At 32.2% G+C, this 20,805-nt stretch overlaps 1 protein-coding gene across 1 annotated transcript in view; it reads right to left on the minus strand.

Annotated features, from left to right (window-relative positions):
• LOC122515035 (A disintegrin and metalloproteinase with thrombospondin motifs 18-like) overlaps positions 1 to 6,148 on the minus strand; it is a 47,292-nt gene extending 41,144 nt beyond the window's left edge. Inside the window, exon 1 of the mRNA XM_043632169.1 lies at positions 6,080 to 6,148. The gene's annotated coding sequence lies outside the window, so the exon portion shown is untranslated. The remainder of the gene's footprint in view (positions 1 to 6,079) is intronic.
• Between the last annotated feature and the right edge of the window lie 14,657 nt (positions 6,149 to 20,805).

A 20,805-nucleotide genomic window follows, 5' to 3' on the forward strand; every position in this document is an offset into this window, starting at 1 on the left:
TTCCTCTACTGGTTAATCGTTTCAAATATTTAAGAGAGCTGAAATATGGATAATAGCGTGAAATATTATTTTTTTGCATGACGTATTTTTTGCGTAATGCGTGCAACGAGTTACGACGGTGTGGAAAAGTATTGGGTTGTTTTTTTTTCGATGAATTTTAATTTCAATTATTCGGAAGTACGTAAGAAGTCCAACAGGTACCAAATATAATGTAAGATACCAAATTTAACATAGTGGTGGGAACGCAAAAATAGAATGGCTCGAAACTCTTGCACGCGCAACTGTATACAAGATCTATTTTACAAGTTCGAACCTTATATTAGACCCTCTTCTATTCCCTCTCCTCGCAACCCAAATTTCACTCAACTTATGACAAGTTTCCAAATCCAAACTAATTTCATTAACGATCAGCAAGAAAACATGACTCGCAAGTTCATCCCGAAATTTCTTTTTGCTAAAATCCTATATGCTTTTTTGTGGGCTAAAAACTAATAATTATACAATGACATACTGAAACATTACTAACAACTATATATTCGCTGGAAAATATTTTCTTAAATAAAGAAACTCATTCCTTCGCGCAGAACCTTTCGAGAATCCTCTCGCACATTATCCTTTAAAGTTCCCTCGAGATTCTATAGAACGACAAGTAGTTTTGTTTTGCTACACGAGCACATATTCACGATATATGCACATTTATCGGGTGTTCAAAATAAAGCGACAAATAAATATTTTGTCAAATATCTTTGAAAATCGAACAATATAGAAAAATATATCAAATAATAGTTACTTATTTATCCTCTGTAAATAAATTGCCATTAGAAAAAAATCAAAGTTGTAATTAAAATGACCTTAAAATTTTCCATTAAAATAAAAACTAATAAATACCATAAATTCCAATTTTAAAAATCAGTTGACTTTCGTCTTACAAAAATGACATTTTTTAAGAATAAAAATGTACGACAATTTATTTAGAACACTCGGTATATACATACGTAAAAACTTTATTTATAAATGTTGTTCGATTTCAATCTATTAAGTAAGTATACGTTGAAGTATGTATAGACAAATCAACGAATGATTCATGCACGCGCACACACGTGAAAAGAAACGTTATTTATCTCGTTGGAGGTTGAACGAGAAAAATGGAAAGCATAGGTTTCGTTTGTAAAGAAACTCGGTGAATTTTCAAATAGAATGAGGAAATTTTCCTCTCTAGTATTAGGTCCCGGTGGAACGACGAGAAAATTCCATAACAGAATCGATCGACATTGTCCCGAGCAACATCACGAAACTCAGAATGGATCTTCGAAAGGACCATCAACGTTTCGACATAAACGACAACACTTCCGCGTATAACACATACATTTCTTTTAGTGCTTACCTACATGCACTAGAAAAGCATCGCGAATGAAATATTTTATAGAAGGGATCTAATGCCTTCTCTGTATAATTTTCTATACAAGGTGTCTGAGATTCAAAGTATCACTGGTTGCAGTTGTTGGATGATTATCCAATACATTACGCAGGACCAATGAAAAATTGCTTAAATGAACAAATAGCTTGGCTTTGTATATTACCCGACTTTGGCCCACTAGATTTGATTGTTTTCAAAATACTTGTATTACTTTAGATTATTTGATTAATCCTTAAATAGTAAATTACAAAAACGATCCTTTTGTTCTCTTTAATATTTTTCGCAATAAAATATAAGGATTACCTCGATGGATGGTAACAGTTTCGTTGCAGCGAAGCTCGCGCACATGTAAATAAATAAATAAGAATAAAAGCGTGAAAAAGCTCGACATTGTCTACCTCGCATGCGAGCTTAATGTTACGTTTTCGCTGTCACAGCTACTATCTCTCTTTTCTTTCTCTAACTCCCTTCTTTTCTACTCTTTGTCTCGCTATGACGATCGAGAAAAATAAACGAATTCAAAAATGTAAGGACTTCGCGAGTATTTTGTCAAAATACATAAATATTGTACTTTTTCACTTTAAAATAAAATAATAAAAAACACGAGTTATCACATAGGAATAATCGCATATGATAAATTCATAAGTGAAAAATAATAAACAATATAAATTGATATAATATTAGATTTGAAAATGTAATAGAACATTTTACTAGACTGTCTAACGATTTTTCGTATAGATTTCAAATAAACCTCTTCGTATGATTCAATAAAAAATTATTTAACATTGTAATTTGCTCGAGACAGCTTTGATAAAATAGCGTTTGTGCGAATTCCTTCTTCAAAATAAGTCAGAGATTGTAAGAGACTTTGATAAACTCGTCTCAGTGCACATATTCCTCACATAATGTCCACGATCATTGGAGAAATAAGAGAAACCTCGAATGTCACATTTTCTTTTTCCAAGTAGCAACATCAGTGGCTTTCAAACTGTAATCTATATTATCAAATCGATGCATAATTTTGGTCATATTTTTCCAACTAATATTAAAACAAATCTAATTAGCATTTAAACGTAGCAGTTAGTGTCAATTACGAATAATTGTTATCCTTTTCTATTATCTAAATCTACCAAATTCATTACAATTATATTAGTATGTGTGTAATAAAACATTGAATTAGACAAATTAGTCTTTTTTAAGACTTTAACTTTGTTAAAAGTTGTAAAATTGACTTATTAGCGACTTTCGTCATGTATCCTTTAACCCACCCGAAAGGGTTCTTCCTCTAGTGTTTGAAAACCACTGAAGTATAGAAAGCAGCAAGTTCTTAGCCCTTTTCCCCTCATCTGAGCATTTCTGTCGTGGTAGTCGTAGGTCGGTCGTCCGATGCAATCTCTTTATCGTAAAGTTCAGATTAAAGTGGCCAAGAAGTAGTACATAGGACGGGGGCCCGTGGGCTACAACTTTAGCTTCCTTGTAATACCCGAGCGAAGTTTTCTCAGGGGAGGGATACGGAGGAGGGGCTTGGGGGTCTAAAGGGTGGCCCAGGCAAATCGTGTATATATTTCCGGCAATCTCTCGAAGATCTTTTAAGAAAGTACAATTACGCTAGAGACTGTATTGTTCCTTGTGAAACTCAACTCGGCGACGTTAAGACGTTAACGGACGAAATGTTGTTTCGTTTGTTTCTACCAAGATGGAAGTATGCAGTATTTTCCTACCTACCTACCTACCTACCGAGGAACTTGCTAATTAAACTGCCATCTGGTCGAGTACTTCTTAATTCTATTACTACGATACGATTATAAAACGTTGCATCTTGAATATACGAAGCGGGAAACACCATTTCTCTACGAGTATAACCAGCCAGGGCTTTCTTTTCTTTTTTATTTTTATTTTTATTTTTCGAATTTGTTCTTTTCTCGCGGATCTAAGACCACTCACTAATATCCTTTTCATCCGAAGTATTTATTGACGCGTTAGTACGATAATTAATAATAAACTTGTATAATATGAAATCGTCGAGTTGTGATGGCTATCGTCGAAAAGTTCAACAGAGTCTACAATGAAAAATATAGAAAAAGAGAGAAAAGGAAAAATAATAAAACGAAATGAAATAAGAATGAAATAAGAAAGAAATAAAAGGAAATAAAAAGGAAAGAAAGAAAGGAAGAAAGAGAAGAAGAAACATAGAATCTCGTTGTATTTAACGCACGTAGAGACTCTTCGTTTTTCAGAAGTCGAGTCGTTCGTTTGTTGGTAACGTGCCGTGTAGTACTCGACCAAGCTCGTACGCGATGTGCCAACGAAAGTAACGCGAGATACCATGAGACGAAACGACTTTTTAATTTGGCACGTTCCTACAACACATACGCATACACCCTCAATCCTCGACCCTTTTTTCTCTTCCCGTTGCGTTGGATTCGTGTCACCAACTAACGCAACTTCCTATCTATTGTTGTTACTTGCAAACCCTTATCGAGTACCAACAAAATTTAAAATACACAAAGTCATTTTAATTGAAGTCAAACCACTTTTCATCAATATGAACATAAACTAATCTTCCATCTTTTCTGAATAATCCTGTATATAGTTACACCTGGTTTAAAAGATCTTAGCATTCTTTAGCGAAATTCCCATTTAAATGGATACTATATCTTACGAAAAATCGTTACTAAGGATAAGCTTCTTCGCAAGGAAATCGGTTATGCTTTATTGAAACTCTTGAGCTTTCTATCGAGCAAGACTTTATAATTTTAGATATCTGTCTGTCCCTGTCATAGTATTAAGCTGTTGGAAAGAAATAAAATGAGAAAATGAGGGAGAGAGAGAGAGAGAGAGAGAGAAAGTAAAACCAGCAACCATTATCATAAACCGCAGACTCAGCATCGGAAGAGTTTACGAAGGTTGAATTAAATGGTAGCAACTTTGAAGAAGTAAGAGGAAGGGTATAAATAGAAGAGAAAGAAGGGGACGACGGTGCACGAATAGTTTTTATGAAAAGCTTCTTCAGCGAGTTTTGGAAGTCTGAGGAGAAAGCGAAAGGACGCTTCCTTCGAAATTTTCAGCGCCGTAAATCGCCATTAGTTTCTATTAGATCATTCGATGCTAGTTCTCTTTCGACAATTATCTCGAATGTATGATAACGCGAAATCTACAAAAGAAATGAAATAATCAAAAGTAAAGAAAACAGAAAATTTCATTTCTACCATCTTTACTTCTCTCAAAAGTTACAACACGCGAGGCGATAGAGTACAGCTGGAAAATTTTATTGGAAACACAGAAAGAAATTAAAGAAAGAGTCAGAATATTGCTGGTAGTAGGTATAGAGTGAGAGAAAAAATATTCGGTATGCACGACAAATGTAAATTTCACCGTCAGCTGGAGATACAATCTGGGCTGGGATATACCGGTTAAACGAGAACAATCGTGTACGAGCACATTGGCAGCCATTGGAAATTTCAAATGTCCCTTCGCTCTTTCCCTTTACCCACATTCAACAACAATTGTCGTTCGTTAATAATCTAACATCGAATATTGGCCTGATTTCAACTGGATTTTTCTCTTCTCGATATCTATACATTGAAAAATATTTTATCTGCTAACAGACTGATATATCGGATTAAATATGCGATTAATAATAAATAAATACATGTATACATGTATACATGCACACGCATACATAAATATATGAAAGATTATATATCGTAATAAATATAATTTTTATATTATATTACAAATTAGAATTCTTTCTTACGATCGTGTGTGACCATTTGGAAGATATTAAAATATAAATTTTAAAATAATTTATTTTGCACGCATGTATTGTTAAAGGCATTCATGAAATGGTATTGCCCAAATGAAACCTAAATAAACATCGTTATTGCTCGAATTATTGTGTTAAACCGAGTGGTGACCAAAAGTAATCTCTCGAATGCAAAGGGTTCAATTTCTTCTCGATGATTTCTATTCGAGTCTTTTGCACGAAACCCAGATACAATTTGAACTGTTACGTCAGATTATAGAACGCGATCTACATAGTGATATAACAGGTCTGAATTCACGAAAATCAAATTAAAACTCGCGGATTCGTATTCGCTTTAACTGCGGGAACTTCGAATTCAAGCACGAGCTTTAATATAACACGTAGGTATTACGAGACACGTAGATAGGTGCATATATGTACTCAAACTAATACTTTGTTAAATGTATATATCTACTGCAATATACTGTGCATATGTACCATATACGAGTACTCTGTATATACAGGGTGTTCTTTAATTAGTGGTACAAGAGAACAGAAGGTGATTCTACATGAACAACTAAGTCCCAAACGTAGAATACAATTTTGTCATATGAGGCTTTGTTTTCACGAAAAATAAGTTTGAAAATTTGTGGAGTACCTAATTGCCTCAAATGTTCGCGTTAATTGATATTTTTGATACAAATACAATATTTCTCAAAATCAGAATATATACGAAACTTCTTATAGTATCATATTAAAATAAGATAAACAAATAATAAAACAGCTTAAATAAGAAGTAACTCATCTGTTACCACCTGTCATATCACATATACGTGGCATTTTAAAATTAAAATGACGCATATATGAAATATGAACAGTTAGCATTAGAAGTTCTGCGATGACTCCAAAACACTTACACAGCAAGTGTTGCAGCATGACGATGGGAGGAGTTCCTCGTTATGCTATTAAAGAAGATCCATCGAAGAATTCATTCTACATCTTTGAAAAGAACGAGAAAGTCCGTTGTCATATCTAGAAAATAAAATAGAATAAAAGGATAAGTTATCCGCAATATAATCCAATATGATATTAAATAAAATCAAATAAAATGTAAATAAAAATAAATACTTACAATGCATTCCAATGAGATGAAGCTCAATTGCATCATGGCGATGCACCTCGCGTGAATCTAACAACGCGGTATAAACGAAAATAAGAAATTATAAATGCACACACTTTAACGATGCAACACACGAGTACAAGTCATTGCCTACGCGCTCGATTGCAATGATGTTCTGAAACAGAAAAAGAAAAAGAACAATTAATATCGTCGTTATCATAAAAATCCATTAAAGTAATCATAGAAGTGTTTGATAGAAAAATATACTTACTTTTAATATTCATTGATGACTACAGGATGGGTATCCTACCCTTAGGATGACGATGAATAAAATAAAATTAAATAAAAGTCTGAAAAACTGAAACATACTAAAAATTATGTTACAATATTTCCTGGAATCATTTCTGAAGGCATAGAACAGTCTAAAAAATATTCTATCATGAAGAATTAAAATTATTAAAAGTAACAGTTAAACAATATTTATGGAATTTATCAAAGTATGCAACTATTTGTTTAATAGTGCTTGATATTCCAAATCTTCAAATACTTGCAAATCTGAAAATCATAGGATTGTATATTAGTAAAGTATCAAGTTATCCTTGTTAATATTTAAAAAATAACGTGTAAAATAAAAACAATATACACTAAAAACTTTATCACATTGCACAGAAAAACACAATCGTATAGATAAGAAACCACGTTATAAAAATCTTTAAAACAAATGACATAAAGCACTATAGCCATCCTTAAAGAATTAAAATAAATTGAAACAAAACAATTGAAATCTCTCATGCCAACTATGAAAGTATAAATTCCCATATTCTGTATCGATATGGAAAAATTCTTGTTATTTTAATTCTTTAAGGATGGTTACAGTGCTTTATGTCATTTGTTTTAAAGATTTCTATAACGTGGTTTCTTTTCTATACAATTGTGTTTTTCTGTGCGGTTTTTAGTGTATAACCTCTTCATTTTATTCTTTATTTTTTAAATATTATAAAGGAACGTGTACACCTAATAGGAAAATAAAATTATTTTTGATTTATTAAATAAATAAATTTTGTGTGTTTTTCTGTACAGTGCGATAAAGTTTTTAGTGTATATTGTTTTTATTTTACACGTTATTTTTTAAATATTAACAAGGATAAATTGATACTTTACTAATACAATCCTATGATTTTCAGATTTGCAAGAATTTGAAGATTTGGAATTACACACCATCAATTAGGCTTCCTTATCGTTTTATGTATCAAGTATATACATAAAAGAAGAACTTGGAAGATTTTAAAATGAATCCAGGCAATATTTTTTTGTATTTAAACGAGCAAACACCTAAGCTATCTTTTATCATAAAGGTAAACTTCACATTTTCCATTAGTATATTGTTTATTCATTGTTTTAATATATTGAATGTATAATTGTTTAGAGAAATGTACTTTTTCTTTTCATTTACATATACGTTAATAAATGCGAGAAAAAGTAATTTAATTCTTACATGTTACTCTATTAGTTAGTATTCATTCAATATTTACAATTGCTTAACTGTAATTTATATATAAAAATTACATCTTTATAGTGTAGTTTTATATAAACAATTGCATAAAAATTGCATAGACACTAGCATCGATTAATTAATAATTATTATAATGCACTAATGCACTTTTCTTATATTGCAGCTAAATTTTACCCTCGAAGCAATCACTCCGCAGGAGCAATAAAAAAAATACATAAAAATGATAAAAATACGAAAATCATAACGTTATAATCTTAAATTTTATTGATTAGATGGATTATTCCTTTTATACACATGCGTAACGTTAGGAAAGTCATATAAACAACATTTAATAAAAGTACCTTCATAGAGGACAACGTCTCATTTCAACGGTGGATTTCGAAGGGGACGGTACATACGTCATATATTCCTAGCTTTTAGACAACAATAGACATTTTTATCGATTAATTAACAATTATTTTAATATTCTAATACACTCTACTTATATTTCAGATTGTTTAAACACATATGTACTGGTTCAAAGATTACATACTTATTAACATACTTTGAATATAAAATAATTTTAATGAGATATTTTTCTGAACGAAAATTTTATTACCCGAAGTCACCACTGCACAGGAACGTTAAAACAAATGTACATTAGTTTAAACAATTATATAAAAATTGAAAGAATGTTTAAATCAGGACGTTATGATGTGATTAAGTTTTTAGTGTATATTGCCTTTATTTTACTTGTTATTTTGTAAATATTAACAAGGAACGTATACACCTAATAGAAAAATAGATTAGGTAATAATTATTATATTAATTGGATAATTAATAATTAATAATAAAATGGATTTTTGATTTATTTAATAAATAAATTATGTGTGTTTCTCTGTGCGGTGTGATAATGTTAATAGTGCATATTGTCTTTATTCTTTTCGTTATTTTTTAAATATTAACAAGATACGTGTACATTAAATAGTAAAATAGAAATAATTTTTTATTTATTTAATAAATAAATTATCATATCAAGCTTGACTAGAGTGGTCATGAAGAAAGGCGAGTTATGTACGTGTGACGGGCAAACTTGTGTGCGTGAAATACATTTCTATATGGTAATTGGGAATTTCTGATTGGTCACTTGACGTCCGAAATGTAAGACCAAATATGATTAGCAGCGAATCAGCGTTCTTTTCGGTTTGGCCGTTGTGGAGATCGCACGGATACAACGTCGTCCCGTTAATCTCAGGTAATTAAAATATATTTTCTAACGTAAATAATTTTTCTATATACTAATAGATTCTTCTATCAAATGACTTCCAAAAGATATAATCGAAAGATTACGATAATGTCGAGGATAAAAAATATTTGCGTAGAAAAAAATTCCATGTACATTGCTATGCATTTTTCTACGAAATTATATATATAAAAATATATATATTAAAATATTTATATAAATATATAAAATAAATAAATATATAAAAAATATAATAATAAATAAATAAATATATAAATAAATATATAAAAAAAATATTTATATAAATATATATATATAAAGCAGCTAGATGTCAATGGATTTCGCTCCTTTTTTTGAAAGTGGACTACCGCGCATACTACCGCGCGCAGCAGATGCGCAGCAGAGGCAACGCAGTGGCAACGCAAGGGGAAACGCAGGGGAAAGGTAGAGGAAACGCCATTTTCTGTCAGCTGTATATGTTCCAACGTACTGCGTTATCCCGTTTAATCCAGGTAATTAAAAAATAGTTTACACCTTTCTATTATATATCAAATGATAGCTACACACAAGATTTTCATACGTGAGTGTTTTCAAAACGAAATATTGAAAAGTTCGAACGATATCTGTGACAATGTAACTTCGATATATCTCGACGTCCCGCCAAATCTCACCAATGTTACTTAACAATGTTTCTTCTAATTTCCAGCTTTTTTCATGGTATCGATAATTACTACCATCTCTAATGATGCTCTAATTAATTATTTTTCATAATTATGTATTCAAAGATCGTATTTTGTATTAAACTCGATTCTATTCACATACACACACACACACATACAGGCATATATGCATAAGTATAGGTAGCTCGTACACATACACTCGTATATTTGATTTTCTTTATGTTATACTAATGTAATCTTTTTTTTTCCTTTTTTAGGTACCGAGCATTAGGAGAGCCAGCAGGAATACATATACTCAGTCTAACAATTGTGTTTACTCTTTTTTTTATCTTCATATTCATCGAGGTAAGCGTTATTCTTTTTTTTAAACCATACAGAAATGTATACAAGAGAGAGACGAAGAGAGAGAGAGAGAGAGAGAGAGAGAAGAAAATAAAATATTCTATCTACGGGCAATAACGAATGTGTACGTAATTCCAGGAATTTCTCTAAGTGAGAACAGAAGAAACGAAGACAGCCGAAAACAAAACGAAGACAGCCGAACGTTCGACATGAAGGACGCGATTACGTGTTCATTCCTGATCAGTCCTTCAACGAGCTAAGATCTAACGAACGTGACGTATTAAACTATATATATATAACGTTATCGATTTTTATTAACAATTTTTACTGATATTAAATACTTTATATGTAATTTTATACAAGTAGTGAGATAAAGGCAATTAATATTGCTTGAATTTATATTGATTCTTTATGATAAAATATCTTTAAAAGTGTGCAATGCCTTCAGGAATGATTCACAGGATATATTGTTCTATAATCTTTTTAGTATGTTTCAGCTTTTCAGAGTTTTATTTAATTTTATTTTATTCATCGTCATCCTAAGGGTAGGATACCCATCCTGCAGTCATCAATGAAGACTAAAAGTAAGTATATTTTTCTATAAATTTCTATATAACTTAATGGTTTTTTATTACGACGATGACATTAATTGTTCTTTTTCTTTTTCTGTTTCAGAACATCATTGCAATCGAGCGCGTAGGCAATGAGGTACTCGTGTGTTGCATCGTAAAAATAAAATAAAAAGAATCGGAAAGTAAAGTCAGTGTTGATCGTCGCATGTTAAAGTTTCGTTTGCTCGGTTAAGAAACTCCGTAAGTTTCTTTTATTCGGTTTAAACGTGTGCTCATCGTCATCCTAAGGGTAGGATACCCATCGTGCATTCATCAATGAAGAATAAACGTAAGTCAATTTTTATTTTAAACACTTTCTCAATAATTATAATAATTTTTTTACTTACAACAATGATATTTATAATTTTGTTTTTATTTCTGTTTCAGATCATCATAGGAATATATCAGTGTTGGAAGTGTTTGTGAATTGTGTTTGTGAAGTGTTGCAAGTGTTCGTGCATTGCTATCGTGCGCGAAGCAATATACGGGAGTGTTGTATCGTTAAATATAATTAAAATCACGGATTAGAAGCACGTTCGTTCGTTTTTATTTCAATTTCGTCGCGTTCGCGAACTATTTTTGAAATATATATATTAAATTAACTGCGACCAAGGCAGTAATTGCATTAGAGTTTGTTCGAGTAAAGTTGTATTTTTATCTTTAAACAGTCGCACAGACTGTTCGCGTATTAGAATCAGTGCATCAATGAAGATTTTTTTACTTGCATTGACTGTGTGCAAAGCAGTCTTTGAATTAGTTGTGTAGAATCAGTGATCGGGCGTAAAACAAATTAAAATCAAACGCGAATTAGAATCAGTGTTGTTCGCCGTATAATAAAATTTCGGTTTCGCGATAAGAAACTCATCTATAGTTTCTTATTTTCGTTTATACCGCGTTTTTAGATTCACGCGAGGTGCATCGCCATGGTGCAATTGAATTTCATCCCATTGGAATGCATTGTAAGTATCTATTTTTATTTACATTTTATTCGATTTTATTTTATATGATTTTAGATTATATTGCAGATAACTTATCGTTTTGTTCTATTTTATTTTACAGATATTACGACGGACTTTCTACCTTATCAAAGATGTGGAATGAATTCTTCGATGGATCTTCGATGGATCTTCGATGGATCTTCGGTGGATTTTCGATGGATCTTTGATGGATCTTCGATGGATCTTCGATACTCGCATTCTACAATACTTGCTGCGAAGTAGGAGTGTTTTGGAGCCATCGCAGAACTTCTTATGCCGTGAGTTAAAATTTAAAGTCCCTCCGGTGCTCAATCATGTCGAGGATGAAAGGTCCTAATCGGCACGAGTTACTGGTTGTAATTATTCCAATAAATTAGTGACGAGCACATGAGTAATTCTTCTTTTGGAATTACTCATGAAAATTGTATATTGTATTGTATATTGTATTGTATATTTTATATTAGTTCAGGATAGGTTTTCTTGTCTCACCGGTTAAATTCATTTAATTAATAATGCAATTAATAAATGCACTTTCTTTTTTATTACGTGTTTTGTTCGTGGTTAGTAGTGGTGAAATCGAGCATTTATTTACTCGTTTTTGTCCAGAAAAGCATGTAATAAATGTCTTACATGCATTGCTTCGTACTTAGTTTATCTAATCGCGATTAATTTTGATATATCGATACTTCGATATTACAAATAAATGAGCAAGAAAACAAACTCATTCGCGACGGATAGATTCTAGCAGTTAAGTGGTGGCTCAAAGCCCAGTTCTTTTATTAGAACAGCCAACTTAATGAAAGGAGTCGTCCGAGGTTTTTAAATATATTAAATTATATTAAAAGATATTAAAAGATATTAAAAGTTAATATTTATCAAATAAATTGTAGAGTCTTTAGCCGCTTAGATAAATTTCTATAAAAATGTATTTGTCTTATGTATATATGTGTTTTTAATCATATTTTTTAGATCAGGATTTTCAGCTTCTAATATACTAATCTCCCGTTTCTCCCCCCTATACTTTCTGCGTTCTCATCTATGCCTGTGCCCAGGTGCTACTCGTGTAGGTGAGAAACAATTAGTATAGGTTTATTTTTAAGTTTTTCCCCCTATTGGCGGCTGTCATTGTGCTAGTGATTGCACGGTGTACGTTGCACCTGTGTGTGCGTTTAGGTGTGTGCATTGTACATCGTTTCGCGACACGTAATACCGCGCTTATTATTTTTTAAAGTTATTGAATAAAAATAACTTGTAGAGTCACGTGTACGATACGAACTTTTTTTTTTTTAACAATCGTTTTGCATAGTAGAGTTACCGCATTTATTTGTGGAAACTTTGATATACTCGTATATTACTAGTATGCATATATACTAGTGTATACTTGTATTTTTGCTGTAGTTTTTTATGCAATAATCACTAGCCTTGGCAGACGATTACAGCAATCAGTACGTATACCCTTTAGCATATAAGTTTAGAAAACGTGGTTGAACTAGGGTGTCGGAGGTGCCCCGGGGCATGCTCTCTAGTTTAGGCTTTTGCACCCTGGTGGTATGTGAGAGAATCGTGGAGTGAGTGGGTGGGTACGTATGTGTATTTGCTCTTTTTAAATATGGGTAATTGGCAGGCAGGTAGCATATTTCTCTGAGCGAATGTGAAAACTTTAATTTTAAGTAGGTAGGATCCAGGATGGGCACTAGGCTTGCTTCCACTCCGGAGTGGAAATTCCGCCTCCTGGTTTATACAGAATTGTTACAAAAACTTTTTTTTTTATTCATTCCATTATGCTTCCTTCGTTAATTTATTTTGTAACTCTTCTGTAATTTTTATTATGTATCATGAGTTTCAAAGGAATTTGCAGCGATTTGAAAGATTTAGTTCTATTTCGATTCTATCTCGAACGAGATAGAGTCGAACAAATTAGCAAATACTTTGATCCATTTGATACTTAGTTATAAGTATTATAATATTAGCACTTCGCACAATCGCAATTTTCTCAATTAAAAATATTTGATATAATTCAAAAAACGAAATAAATGAAATGAATATATTGCAAGAAAATGCATAACATTTGTTGCTTTACTTATTTCAATTCTATTTTATTTTTTGACATTAAAAGTGCGATGTGTTATTAGGTCATCAGTAATTGTCTGCTTGGACATTCGTTTAATTGTGCTCGTGTATATGTCAACGAACTCTAAGTTCATTGATGGTTCACGAGCTTTAATAATGAATAGAGAATGCAAATTAATTGTTTAATAATTAACAATTAAAATCATATAAAAGAATACGAGGTAATTTGCAAAAGTAGTATGAAATATTTTATCTTGCTTGCACGTAGAAAATGTCCAATGCAGTTTTCAGGGAATGCAGAAAGAAGAGGCTTAATGCCGAAGAGGCTAATGCCGAAGAGGCCCCCACTTAACTGTGGCTGAAGAGGGCAACTACTATTGAGCTATTGAGTTATTTTCAAAGGTTCAACAATAAGTTCGAACTTTTGGAAAATAGCTCTTTAGTCATATTTTATATTCTATTGCATTATTTATTTGCTCGTCATTAATTTGTAATTATAATTGGAGATGATGGATCATTCCATCTCCTTGGCACATCGAATCTGTGTGCCATCGTCCAAAAGGTGCATAAGTTTTTAGTTAGTTAGAGTCAAAAATATTAAAATTCTCCTATTATTAAATGTTGAAGTTTGATTAACGTTCAGTAAATATTACAGTCATTTCTTTTTTCTTGTTTCGTTTTTAAGATTTTTTACTTTGATCGTATTTTATTAAATTTGCAATTTTTATTTTGCGTATAACGTAGTTAAAAAGTATTTTACAATTATTAATGGATATTATTTTTATCAGTAACTTATTATAATATTTGTACTTTTTCTGTTTCCTAATTAATTATATTTTTTAATGTAAAATCACGCGTTTAAATGTAATTTTATTTTACAAACGGTAAATAGAGATTGGATAAAAATAAATAGGGTATTCAAATGAAAAGTGCATCTGGAAATTGGACCACTTATATGTTAGGCTATTGTATGACTCGATTCTATGATTAATATAGTTTTCTTCTTGTTACAGGTGATCATCGTTGGATTTATCATCAATCCTCTTCAATTTTCTTGCATTAGAGTACCTTAAATGTCTATTATTGAAAATACATATATACATGCATTTCTGAAGGCGCACACACATATGTTTTTATACATTAAAAATTAAATATAATTATTTAAAATTCTATAACACAATTATAACTTTTTGTTTTTTATAGGATTAAAAGTATTGCTTATTTATTTAAAAAATGTATTGCATTTATTACTTCTTTAAGTGTGAAATTTTGTTGTTCCAATTGACTGCGTGCAAAGCAGCCTTTTAATTAGTTGTAGAGTCAAAGTGATATCGGACGTAAAACAAATTAAAATCAAACGCGAATTAGAATCAGTGTTGTTCGCCGTATAATAAAATTTCGGTTTCGCGATAAGAAACTCATCTATAGTTTCTTATTTTCGTTTATACCGCGTTGTTAGATTCACGCGTGGTGCATCGCCATGATGCAATTGAGCTTCATCTCATTGGAATGCATTGTAAGTATTTATTTTTATTTACATTTTATTTGATTTTATTTAATATCATATTGGATTATATTGCGGATAACTTATCCTTTTATTCTATTTTATTTTTTAGATATGACAACGGACTTTCTCGTTCTTTTCAAAGATGTGGAATGAATTCTTCGATGGATCTTCTTTAATAGCATAACGAGGAACTCCTCCCATCGTCAGGCTGCAACACTTGCTGTGCAAGTGTTTTGGAGTCATCGCAGAACTTCTAATGCTAACTGTTCATATTTCATACATGCGTCATTTTAATTTTAAAATGCCACGTATATGTGATATGGCAGGTGGTAACGAGTGAGTCCAAAAGTTTGATTTTTCTCTAGTGCTCAATCTTGTCGAATATGCAAGGTCTTTATCGGCACGAGCCGATAAATAACAACATAACATTTTTTTTTTTACATTCAATAAAAATTGAACACTATGGTTGAACTCTTGAGGAGGACTTTTAGTCATATTTTCTACCATTGTAGATCGCGTATTTAGATTCATTAGCGAATAAATCACCTTTACTTTTATGCTATCTTTTTTCGAATAACACTGTACTTCCAAAGTAAATGAAGTTCGCATCATTTTCGAATTCTATTTGTTTTTCTTGATAGGTTTTGCTAGGAAAATCGTCCTCGTTTCGTCGATGTAAAAGTCGTTCTGCCTTTTGAGCTCAGATTTATTTTAACGACCATGATTTTGATCCTTTCCAACGATTATTTCGCTTCTTCGTTTCTATACTCGCATCGTTGGTTTCCCTCTCGAATGTACGACTGTAATTTTCATTTTAACTTTTTTTCCCCCAGTGATTTTCTACCTTTTAAATTTAGATTACATTCGAATGATAAAAAGAAATATTGTCTTTTAAATTAAATATTGAATTTTGATTCGTTCTCTTTCTTTATTATAGTTTTTTAATTTGAAAAGTAATTTTATAATTGTTTTAATATTCGGAAAATTTGCTTGTAACTTATTGCCCTCGTTTTCGTATATGTGCATTTGTATTTACGCGTGTGTTATCGAATGAAATGAAATTCGTGATGAAATTCGTGATGAAATTCGTGTATTCATCTCGTTCGTTAAATCATAGATATCAAGAAGGAACGTCAAAGAATCACTTAATTTAGTTTAGTCCCTGAAGATTTTCTCGATACGATCGATTTCGTCAACTCGACCCGTTTCTTTTTTAACGACGATCCAAGAAGAAGTTGCGGTTTAAGGCTCACTTTACGTTTTAATGGACGATGCCGTCCATTAGACAAACCGAACGTTGACTTAGGTTATTTCTTTTGTCGCTGCGTGAAAAGGACGGAACCGAATGTGGGTCGAGCAAACATTAGAGAGAGGGGGAGAGGGAGAGGGAAGAAAGATAGGGGTTGAGTAAAGGGGAGGAAAAGGATAAAAGTAACGCTTATACTATATTGGAGAATAAAAAAGAGAAAAAGAATAGAAAAAGACGATTCGTTGGAAATGGCTCCATTTCATTGAGATTTGTACCGCCATTAAAGTTTTGTCCGTCTTTGTGCTCTAAGAAGTCAACACAGTAATTCTTTCTTCCTATCTTCCTATCCGTTTTCTCTAGAGTAACACCGAGTAGGCATTTCAAAAGTTTCTTTTTCTGCCTGGATATATTTACTTACTTACTTACTTACTTACCACTATCTGTCTAACAGTGCACGAACGGTGAGTCACAAGATTATTCCAGCCCGTTTCCACTGCATATTTGAAATAATTGATATTTGAAATGTTTCTTTTCGAATTGATCGATAAGTTTGACGTCAGAATATCGATTAAATAAAATATTTAACGTTGCTAAATATTTAAGAATGGAATAAATATAATGATATATAGAACATTGTATATGAATTGAATTGATAGCTGATACTAAACGTCGAAGAGTTTCATTTGTCATTTTATTTCGTCGACGGGTCGTTTATACGAATCACTTGACGGGAGACTAAACGATTTTCACTTCTATCTTTCCTTAAAGCGAATAAACTTGCTGGACCATCCGGTATGGTCGTAAATGTCCGTCAGACTTATCATTTTCATGACATTTTCGAGTAATTCTAAAGGAGTTTTAAAAGTGGAGAAAGGTAAAGCTGACACGAAGCCGGATATACTCTGACGTTTCCCGTAAGCTACACAATATTCTATTATATGTATTTTAAAATATACAGGGTGTCCCAGGGTTTACCGGCCAAACTGCAGAACAATATTTTGCAAGTGGAAGTAAGAAAAAAATGTTATTTGAAGATCGATCGAAGTAGTTAAGATTTTGGTTAATTTTGTAGAATATAATGTAAATGTTTACCGATATCAATCGATGGCCTATCGCTAAAAACAATAACCAGGGTGATCGTTTTCTAAATAATTGAAAGATCTAGCCATAAGTTTGGTCATAGTGTAGTGTAGGGTTTGGTCATTTTTGGAAGTTACTGTACATAGTAAAGATAAGAATAAAATCTTACAAAGAATAAAGCGACATTAAAAAGTGAAGAGGTCAAACGTCGATAGTTCTAACTACGATATCGTTTCAATTTACCGATTCCCCCGAGGAACACCGTTAAGAGGCTCGTAAAAGTGCGCCAACGAGCGACGATTAAACTCATTAACGAGTCGAATACACGCTATGTGTTATGAAAGTGGTCGTAATCAGAGAACGACCTCTTCTCGGTATCCTCGGATGTAAACACACACATACACACACGTACACCCGCATACCTATAAATAGAGAATGTCTCGGTGCAAGAAACTTTATTGTTCGAAGTTACGGCATCCAACGTCACTCCACCCCCGTCATCGAATTATCGTTTCGACTTTTAACATTAACGTTCGTTATCTCGTACACCTTTAAAAGAAAGAAATCACTGGGATTCACTGAATGTTTGGCATCTCTCGTCTTAATTGTCTTGCTTTAAAGTGGATATATTCTCTCGATTTCTATCCTGTCTTTTATACGGACTCAATTATTTCACTCGTTGGTTCTTCAAATGGGTTTTGAATAAGAGATTTTTTCTATGACATTATTGGAATTTTTAATATAAAATTTGCTAGTGTTGGTTATTTAGATATAAACGATTTCTTAAATAAAATCTACAACGGTGTGTTTTACTAATTGAAATATTCGCATTTGTAAAATTGGAAGAAGAATACTCAAGCTTTCGCATAGGAATAGATCAATTTATATAATCTTGGATAGCAATGGGCGAAGTTGAGGAAAATCACGAGGATAAAGGTTGGCTGGTAGTTTTATACAACCATAAACTCGACTATACTGCTAATTATCTCGAACGTAAGAGTATGCACTTGAAACAATAGATATACGTATATTTCCCGTGCTTTTAAAGGCATCAAGATTAAAGTACTTTTGAAAGATCGAATTAGTTTGGCCAGCCCGCATTACCTATCAAAGACGCGTGTGTCTCGACTGAGGGAAGAGAGGATATTGTACAGATTACGTTAGATCTGTGATTGACCGACGAAAATTCATCTCGATCAGGGAAGCTAATAATCTAACAGGAATTACGATAAAAACGAACGTCGATTCCAAACGAAGATTCGATTGGTCTAAACAGAAAGAGAGATAAAAAAATAAAAAAGTAGGTCGTGGATATTGACATCTTGCCGATATCGTACAATCCTGATGCAAATAATTCAACTACCTTTGCTAAAAATATTCGATACTTTTGATTGATAACAAAAACGAACTTGATAGGTTTTTCTTTTTGCCCCTCTATGAAATACATATTGCAAATTTTCTATACGTTATATCCATGAATGGTAATATGCAAAAGATGTGCAAATTATTTATAAGTAATTTTTCTGACGCGATACGTTACAAGTTAGTGTTCCACGCAATTTTTTATTGGAATCTTTGTAGAATATACATTTTATCCGATTTGAAAGATTAACACCGCGATAAAATCAGGTTAACTGCCCCGATATAAAGACATCTTCTCAATAGGATCGCTGTTTTGAACGTCTTTTATTGCCGAATTAAGCTGAGAAAGTTGGTCAGTAGCCGGGCAACGGAGCCAAACCGTAGAAAATTCAATATGAGATTCTGACTTCGGGATAACGATTATTTGATAACCAACCGTTTAAAAATATGATTCAGTTCCTTGCTCAATTCTTCTCGTGCGATGAGTATCAAAGTTGAACGATAATAACGAAAAATGGTTTTTACTTTAAAAAATTACATAGGATGACGTAACCCGTTCCATTTGATTATTCCTAACGATGAAAAATCACATGAGACGGAAACTCTGTTATAAACGAACAAAAAGAAGCCTTTTTTTTAGCATTCACAATTTACGGTTGGTTGAAAGATTGTCATTTGGGATAGGTTCGATTAGCCGAATTAAACGGAAACTTGTTAGTTGGAACATAGCAAATATTCGTTTGCAAATCGCTGGAAATAAAGATGAAAGGGAAAGAGAAAAAGAATGAAAGAAAGACAAGACGTAGGAATAAAGAGGAAGCTAATGCAGTGACGAAATGGGTCATCCAGGAAGGAAAAAGTGAACCTTTCTTTCCTAATTAGATCTTCCAAATTTACGGTATCCATTACATTTTCTTTTCCTTTTTTTTTATTCACTTTACTTTTCTCTTCCTTCTTTTCGTCCCTTTCCTTTCACTTTATTTTCCTTTTTTTTTATTTTTTTGGCTAGCAACTCGAGCACAATGGAAGAACCTGATTTTCTTGCTACGAGATATTAAAAATATGTCGTACAACAATAAATTCGTTGTAATATAAGAAAATAAGAAAAAAATAAAATTTAGGACTATGATCTCGAGCTCGATATTTATTCGCAACTTGATTCTTTTGAAAGGTCGCATAATAATAAATAAACTAATTAGAAGACATTTCGTAACTAACGTAACCAGGGAGAGCGGAACTTGAAGCGTCTCGTGATGTCTCAAAGGATTTTGACTCTCTTAAATTCGTTTTCGTTTGTGTTTTGTACTCGTATGCATGTACGTGTAAATATTAGGTTGTCCCATAAGTTACTTCCTCTTTTTTTATGATGCGAAATCAATGGACGATATTTGTTGTTTAAGGTTGATTTACTGTGTTATATATGAACCGTTCTGCCCTATTACCTTCTTCCATCTCTCGGAAAGCCTCATTATGCCTTCTTTCCAAATTTGAAAGAGCTGTGAGACGACTGAAATCGAAATCATACATAGCGTGGCGCGGAAAGAACTTATGGGACAACCTAATATATCTACACGTATACTTAGTTATTATTTAATCCTAGAGGAAAAAATATCTGAGAAAAAAGAACGACGGAGATTCGCTTTGGCATCCTTTTTCTCTCTTTTTGATATCATTAAAATGTGATTAGCGCTAAAAAATAAGATATTATTATCAGTTATAAGTATCTTCAAATGTATTCACAGATTTACACGTAAGAAATTTGAAAGGTATTAAATAAAAAAGACAAATGTCGAGTCGTTAGAGAAAAGAGAGCGTACTCAAATTTCCTTCGAGTTGATCATTCCTTGAGTTGATTTTTTCGATGATCACTAACCACCTTTTTGAGTCGTTCGTTCGACAGAGAAAAGGCG

This window comes from Polistes fuscatus, unplaced genomic scaffold, assembly GCF_010416935.1.
Source record: "Polistes fuscatus isolate 324 unplaced genomic scaffold, CU_Pfus_HIC Scaffold17, whole genome shotgun sequence".
Taxonomy (NCBI): Eukaryota; Metazoa; Arthropoda; class Insecta; order Hymenoptera; family Vespidae; genus Polistes; species Polistes fuscatus.